This window comes from Physeter macrocephalus, chromosome 6, assembly GCF_002837175.3.
Source record: "Physeter macrocephalus isolate SW-GA chromosome 6, ASM283717v5, whole genome shotgun sequence".
Taxonomy (NCBI): domain Eukaryota; kingdom Metazoa; phylum Chordata; class Mammalia; order Artiodactyla; family Physeteridae; genus Physeter; species Physeter macrocephalus.
Genome location: NC_041219.1, coordinates 59,241,429 through 59,248,859, shown reverse-complemented (window position 1 = coordinate 59,248,859; position 7,431 = coordinate 59,241,429). Strand labels below are relative to the sequence as shown.

General features: G+C 44.1%; 1 protein-coding gene across 11 annotated transcripts in view; it reads right to left on the bottom strand.

The window, feature by feature from the left end:
- The window catches only part of RIMKLB (ribosomal modification protein rimK like family member B), a 43,019-nt gene extending 35,661 nt beyond the window's left edge, over window positions 1-7,358 (bottom strand). For 2 of the 11 annotated variants that reach the window (XR_008617665.1, XM_055085461.1), the window contains exons 1-2: window positions 7,090-7,358; window positions 220-284 (exon numbers count right to left, since the gene is read on the bottom strand). The gene's annotated coding sequence lies outside the window, so the exon portion shown is untranslated. Of the gene's footprint in view, window positions 1-219; window positions 285-1,367; window positions 1,593-4,826; window positions 5,506-7,089 lie in introns of those variants that run through there. The other 9 variants (XM_028490989.2, XM_055085462.1, XR_008617664.1 and 6 more) reach the window with 9 other exon arrangements.
- Between the last annotated feature and the right edge of the window lie 73 nt (window positions 7,359-7,431).

Sequence of the window (7,431 nt, the reverse complement as noted above, 5' to 3'; positions counted from 1 at the left end):
GCACGAACCCGTGTCCCCTGCATCGGCAGGTGGACTCTCAACCACTGCGCCACCAGGGAAGGCCCTAATTGTTCCTTTTAACACCTACTTTGTTATGCTTAAGGTTTTAAACCAAGGATCTGTTTATCAAGGCTTTTCTCTCAATCTCAATAAGTTCTAATGCTTCCCCACCTCCCCCCAAAATCCAAAACACAACAAAACACAATCTGGGATACATACGAAACTTTACCGTCTTTCCTTTCCTTGTCTCATCCAGTGTCTCTTTAGGAGGCGGATCTGAATTACTGTTAGAAATGAGAATGAATGGGAATAAGAGGCAGAGGAACAAAAGCATTCAGAAGAAAGATGGGAGAAAGGTAGGAACACCCCGTGTGTGTGGGGGGGTGCTTATTAAAGGGGTACAGGAAATGAATGATAAAATGAAAATCTCAGAAGTCTCAGAGACAACCGATTAATAGTGTTAAACCTGTTACCCCATCATCCACTAAAAGAATGTCCCTTTGGGGGGCTTCCCTGGTGGCGCAGTGGTTGAGAGTCCGCCTGCCGATGCAGGGGACGCGGGTTCGTGCCCCGGTCCGGGAAGATCCCACATGCTGCGGAGCGGCTGGGCCCGTGAGCCACGGCCGCTGAGCCTGCGCGACCGGAGCCTGTGCTCCGCAACGGGAGAGGCCACAACAGTGAGAGGCCCGTGTATTGCAAAAAAAAAAAAAAAAAAAAAAAAAAATCACTGTCTGGGTGCCATTTTCCTTAGCACATTAACTTGAAGTTAGACTGTAAGGCTGTGAAAGCAGGAGCAGGTTAGGTATTAACCAAAGTTGACTTTACAGTGACAGAAATGGATGACAGTCCCCTACTTATTCTTTAAAGAGTATACCTCAAAAACAGAGCAAATATCTAATTTTCCAAACTTTACATGACACATTCACCCATACTCTCTCCTTACAGCTCTTTCTATCAAAATACCTTTTCTTAGAAAAAACTATATACAAGATTTTGCATGAAAAATAAGGATAACCATTTTCCTATACATACTCAATATGGTCCCTTGTACTCTTTTCTACTATATCTAAAGATATCAAAGGGAATTTGGATAAATTCACTTTTGAGTAATTATATGTACCAAATACTGTGTTAGACAGTTTATTTGTATCTTCTCACTTAATCCTCACAATCATCCCTGTGACACATTACTGTCCTCAATGGGCAGGTGAGGCTGCACTAGCAGAGAGGTCACTTGTCTAAATTAGAAAGTGGTAGAAGAACCCAGAGTCACTTCAAATTCCACACACTCTATGGCAGAGACTGCCACCTGCCTACCAATATCCACTTTCCACTTACTCCTCTGTAATAACAGATCTGATATTTACCTGAGCACAATGCCATATGACTAAGAGACTGCATTTGCATTCCGTAGGCTTTCTTGCAACTAGATATGGTCCAAGAGTGCTGAGCCAAAGTACTGCACTCCAACTTCCAGGAAGCATGCTAAAGAGATGTACTCTTCCTTGGCCCTTCCTCCGTTCTGCTACCTGGAATGTGGGTGTCATGGCTACACCTCCAACAACCATCTGGACAGAGGACAAGAGTCGACCCTAGGAAAAGCGCAGCTAAGTGTTAGAAGAACTTGAATCCCTGACAACTGCGCAGTGCTGTGGCCTTAAACTGCTTACTATCTCTTTTTCATGAGGAAGAAATAAACTTCCAACTCAATGATATTTTGGGATTCTTTATTATAGCCAAAAAAGATAAACTACTAAGTACACAAAACTCAGCGTTCAACTGCATAATACATTCAATTAATATTTGAGTGCCTACTACGCACTCTCCCTAAAGATACCGTGGTAAACAAAAGAGACAAACCCCCAGCCCCGATAGAACTAAAAATGATCTGATGTTAAAATGTCATGAATAAGAAAAAATGCTCAACATCACTAAGCACTAAGAAATGCAAATAAAAACACAAAACTACCTCACAGGATGGTTACAACAACAACAAAAAAAACAGAAAATAACAAGTGTTGGGGAGGACGTGGAGAAACTGGAAGCCCTGCCAACTGCCGGTGGGAATGTTAAATGGTGCAGCTGCTGCCGAAAACAGTATGGCAGTTCCTCAAAAAATTAAAAATGGAATCACCATACAATCCAGCAATTCCACTTTTAGGTATATACCCGAAAGAACTGAAAGCTGAGTCACAAAGAGGTATCTGTACACATATGTTCAGAGCAGCATTATTCACAATAACTAAAAGGTGGACGCAACCCACGTGTACATATGACAGATGAATAATAAGCAAAATGCACCTATCAGAATCTAATGCCTTAAAAAGGCATTAGCTTCTGATACATGCTTACAACATGAATGAACCTTGACGACACTATGCCCCACAATCTAAAGTACTCAAATTCACAGAGGGTAGAATGATGGTCGTTAATGGCTGGGGCATTTAAAGATTAGGGAGTTATTGTTTTATGGGTATAGGGTTTCGGTTATGCAGGACGAAAGAGTCTGGAGATGTGTATGGTGATGGCTGCACAATATGAATGTACTTAATACCACTAATCTGTTAAAATGGAAATTTTGTGTGTATTTTACAATAAAAAGTAAACTGGAAAAGGAAAAAAACTGTCATGAGCAAATTAACATGCAAATGTTTACACATTCCCAACTAAAGGGTCAAAAAAATATGTTACCTTTCCTTAAATAACCTGTAGCTTTGTTACTAAAATTCCTAAAATAGTCTGTGGTATAAACAAAACCTAAGTTTTCTCTGGAATCCAAATAACATTTCTAATGATTTCACTTAAGAGAGAAATGTTACATCAGAGTATCTGTGGAACGTGGCACAACATTTTAAAGATGTTCCTGAGATGCAATGCACAGTACAGCTCAAAGTTCATCACATTTAACATGTTAAATGTCAGGCCTTCCTTCGAAATTTTCTTTCTGGACACTATGCTGTAAAAAGGGTTGGGAAGCTGTTAACATATTCAAAAAGGCTTTGCGGATATGGCTAACTACATCACATGTCAAAGGAATACGCTAACAACTGAGAACTCCAAAGCATCAGGGAAGAATTCCAAGCTTGCTGTATTTGGGCAAACCTGCATGAATTTTCAAGATGTAGTTTTCTGATAAAGCATCAAAGTCTGAAATACTGCCAAATACGGGACAGTAGAGCAGTAAGACAGAACCGGTCTGATCTTTTATAGCAAATCCATGCTCTATCCTGGAGACCTTATTTCTATATTTCTAAGAACATGAAGCTAAGAGCTAGTATCAGAAGTGGTTAAAAGAGAGAGAGATGGAGAGAGGGAAACAAAAAGGGGACTGTTAAGGAGCTGAATAGAGCAAAAACATTTAAGAGGTAGGTCTGGATTATTTTTTTTGATCACAACTTGGTGGTGTGCTGCCACTCTTGAAAGAAAAGTAGTTAAAAAAAAAAACTTGGCATATCAACATTTACACAAATTTGTTCTGCTAATTCATTAATTCACAATCCAGCAGACTCCTCCAGACATTGCTGGGAGACGTGACTGACAGGCGAAAGGACCAAACAGTAAAGTTTCCAAGTAATGAAAGACAATTTACCCAACATCTGTACCTAATCTGCCTCCCACCCCCGCCCTCCATTCAACCTCTCTTGAAACAAGAGGACCAATGAAATTAGACAGTAAACTATATGAGGACAGAATCCCCATCTGTTGTATTCTCTACTGTTATCGCCAATGGGCAGCATAGAACCTCAAAAGGACATGGTTAAGGGTTAGGAGTTACTTTGTTTTTTTTTGCCGTACGCGGGCCTATCACCGCCGCGGCCTCTCCCGCTGCAGAGCACAGGCTCCGGACGCGCAGGCCCAGCGGCCATGGCCCACGCGCCCAGCCGCTACGCGGCACGTGGGATCCCCCCGAACCGGGGCACGAACCCGCGTCCCCTGCATCTGCAGGCGGACCCCCAACCACTGCGCCACCAGGGAAGCCCCAGGAGTTACTTTAAAGGACTTTGTTATACTGAATTACAAAGGAGTATCAAAAAACCAGAGCTATTTTCAAAATTAAACACCAAATTGTACAACATAATATCTAAACGTAGCTGTTTGAAATTTTATTTTTTCAGTTTCGCATAAAAAACAAACAACCCAAAGCTATTGCTACTTTCTATCATCACTATACAACCTGTGTTAACAATTAAAGTGGGGCCTGGGGTTAGGGGCAGTAAGGAGAGGGAAAAAGATATAAGCAGATGGGTTCCGTGCAGACCAGGCTCTAAGGGAGTAGATCTGGCTAGCTCTGTGACTTTTGTCCTCCAAGCCAATTTTGAAAGGGAAAAAACATTGGAAAAGAAAACACTGAAAATGACACCATGGCATCAGTTACCATGAAACCAGAAAATCAGTCCTTTTCTGCAAACCAAACATTTACACAGATACATATGACACATAAATCTAAAATATATTATGTACAGATATTTTTGGAGGTACTATATTATTTCTTCACAACACTTAATATGACAAGCAGGAAAATTCCCAAGTAACGCAGGTCAATTTACCCAACACCTGTACCTAATCTCCCCGATTCAACCTCTTGAAACAACTGCACGTGCCAGTACAGCTAACATCTAAAAATACTACTTTCTTCATTGTTCTTATCACTATCTACCTACCCCTCAATAGCGTAACTATAACAATTCTAAAGGCTCTTTTCTCAAATGCTTATGACTTAATCCCACTTGCAGAGAATATTCTTTGTAAACTAATCAGCCATAAAATCTCTCTACAAATCCACCCCCAAAAAACAGTTGTCAGCAAGCAACATAACAATAACTCACCCTCCTTACTTTATGTTTGGTTTTCTCACTCTTCATGGGCTGTTTGTGGGTACAGAAGTTCTTCCTCCACCCATTTTCTGTGTTTAGGTCTCTATGCCTGCTCCCCAGAAGATGATAAAAGCTATGGCCCAAAGTGTGGAACAACTCACTCTACTCCATCCCATTCCCCTAATCTGTTCCAGTGTTCATGGTACTCAGTCTTTTAGCTCATTGGGAGGGGAGAGGATTTGAGAGATCGATCAGTCTAGTGACTTACCCCAGTAGCAAACCCCATGTGAATACAAATTGGGGAAAGAAAGAATTGGGAGATAATTTAAAAGGTATGTTTCATCCTGTGCCCCAACAAAGTAATGCATGAAGTTTGGTTGGTGTTTAGAGAAAAACAGAATGTTCATTTCAGAACTTTCTTTACAGTATGGCTAAGAAGTGGTAAAAGATTTACAAGATATCACTGGTATTTCCCTCTGGTGAGGAAGAGGGGACTGAATGAGAAGGGAAAAGAAAAAAAAGATAATTTCTTCTTGTCACTCTCCCTTGCACACCCAGATGCTATCATATTCAATAAGAAACATGAAAAAAAAATTTAAAGCTATCCAACTAGAAACTAAGATAAGTGGAATTTTAGCTCATAGCCAAAAGTCTGAAGGTTAGATATACAGCTCCTTACCCCCTACAGGGGGAAAGGCAGGAAGAGAAAAGTGGCTCTTCACTGAGTAGAGGGGCTGAATGTGACTCAATTTGCTGCTTCCCTTCTTGGCTGTTTTCAGAATCACACAGACTGCCTCCCTGCCTGACAAGCAGACTCCAGCACCTGGCGGGGGTAAGAAACGACAAGAGAGAAAACAAGAGAGACAGAGAAAGAGAAAAACATCAACAGCCATGTTGCCAAACTAAGTCTATGACATGAACGAAGGAAACTAATACCTAACCGAGACAGACTGGAATAAACAAAAGATTACGTCAAAACAAAATAGGCCTCCTCCCCTTTGACACACTAACTAAATCCAGCAACCATTATAAAAGAAATCTAACTATATTATGACTATACTAGAGCTTTTCATTCCAGAAGTTATGGTGACTCTCCATGACTAAAATTTCAGAGTGTTTTATTTCAAGTGAATATGTTAAAGTATTTGGACAGTCAATTGTTTAAGAAATCGTTTGTTTCTTTTTAAAAAGACCTTAGAACTATCCGATGCTATGAAATGAGGTCTAAAATAAATAACATTTACATTTTAATGGTTACAGTTAAAAATTAAATCATCCATAAATATAATCAAAATATCAAGCCCACAAAAGGAAAACCTTCCATATTAGGCTGCCCATGCAGTTTCCATACAGACTTCAAATTTAACCCAACTCCACAAAGATGGGGGAACAATTCCTGTAATTAATGAGAAAACGGCACAAGCAAAGAATTTACATCGAGGTTACATTCAACACGGTTACTACAATAATCCCACTCACAGAAGAGAATTAACGCCCCATCTCTATCCGTAAACACAAATGGGAGAAAATACAGGGGATGACAAATCTGCTATCAGCGATAAGGAAAAATTAGTAAGGCAAATCTGAAGTACTTATCCCCTAACTACTTTGGATTTATTGCGGGGGGGAGGGGTAAAGATCTGCATCACGGTCAAATGCTGTTTAAAAAAATCAAACGAGACAAGCAATTATTGTCACCCATCTTATTCAGAAAGCTTTCAAAAGAAAAAGAAGAATGGCTGTCACTCTTCTAAAAATGTACACGTAAGGAGGAAAGCTTGGAATTAAAACAGAATAACTGCGGGACCAATACCAGCCCCTCCCGCCTCGGTCACACACCACAGGAATCTGTCTGATGGCAGCGGTGGAGGCAGAGATCACCACGCTGCCGAGGACAGGTTAGCGCCACGCGTGTGTGGCTCCGACGCGCATCCCCAGGGTCACCACACCCCCTCGCCGAGGGGAGACCACACCGCTCCCCGCCCGAGGCCGCCGCCTCCCTCCAGCCTCCCGCATCCACCGGCATCCTCAGCCCCTCCCGGCGCAGACACCCGGCCCGGGGTCCGCCAAGCGCCCCGCCGCCCCCGGCTCTGAGGCGACCACCGGCCTCCCCAAGCCCCGGGCCCCAGCCGCGCACGGCCCCGTCCTCTCCCGGGCCCGGCCCCGCTCGTCGAGAGCCCGTTCTGCCCAACTCGGCCGCGGCGGGCGGCGGGGGTCGGGCGCGCCTCCGCCTCTCGCCACGACCCCCGGAAGGGAACGCGAGGGTCCCGCTCACCTGGCTGGGGCGACTCCTCCCTGGCTCTCGGCCGGCGGCGCCCGGCTGGGGCCTCCGAGGGCGGCGCGGGCGGGCGGGCGGCCGGGCGGGCAGTAAGTCCGAGGAGAGGAGGGGGAGGGGGTCGGGATGCCGGGAGCCGCCTCCTTTCTCCGCCGCCGCCGCCACGGCTCCCACAGGCTGGCCCGGCGCCCTCACCCACTCGCCCCCTTTCTCACAGCCGCGCGGTCGGCCTGGCTCTCCCTCACCCCCCCACACACACACTCACACACACACTCACACACACTCACACTCACACTCACCCCCCACACACACGCACAACACACTGCTCCACACTACCTCTCT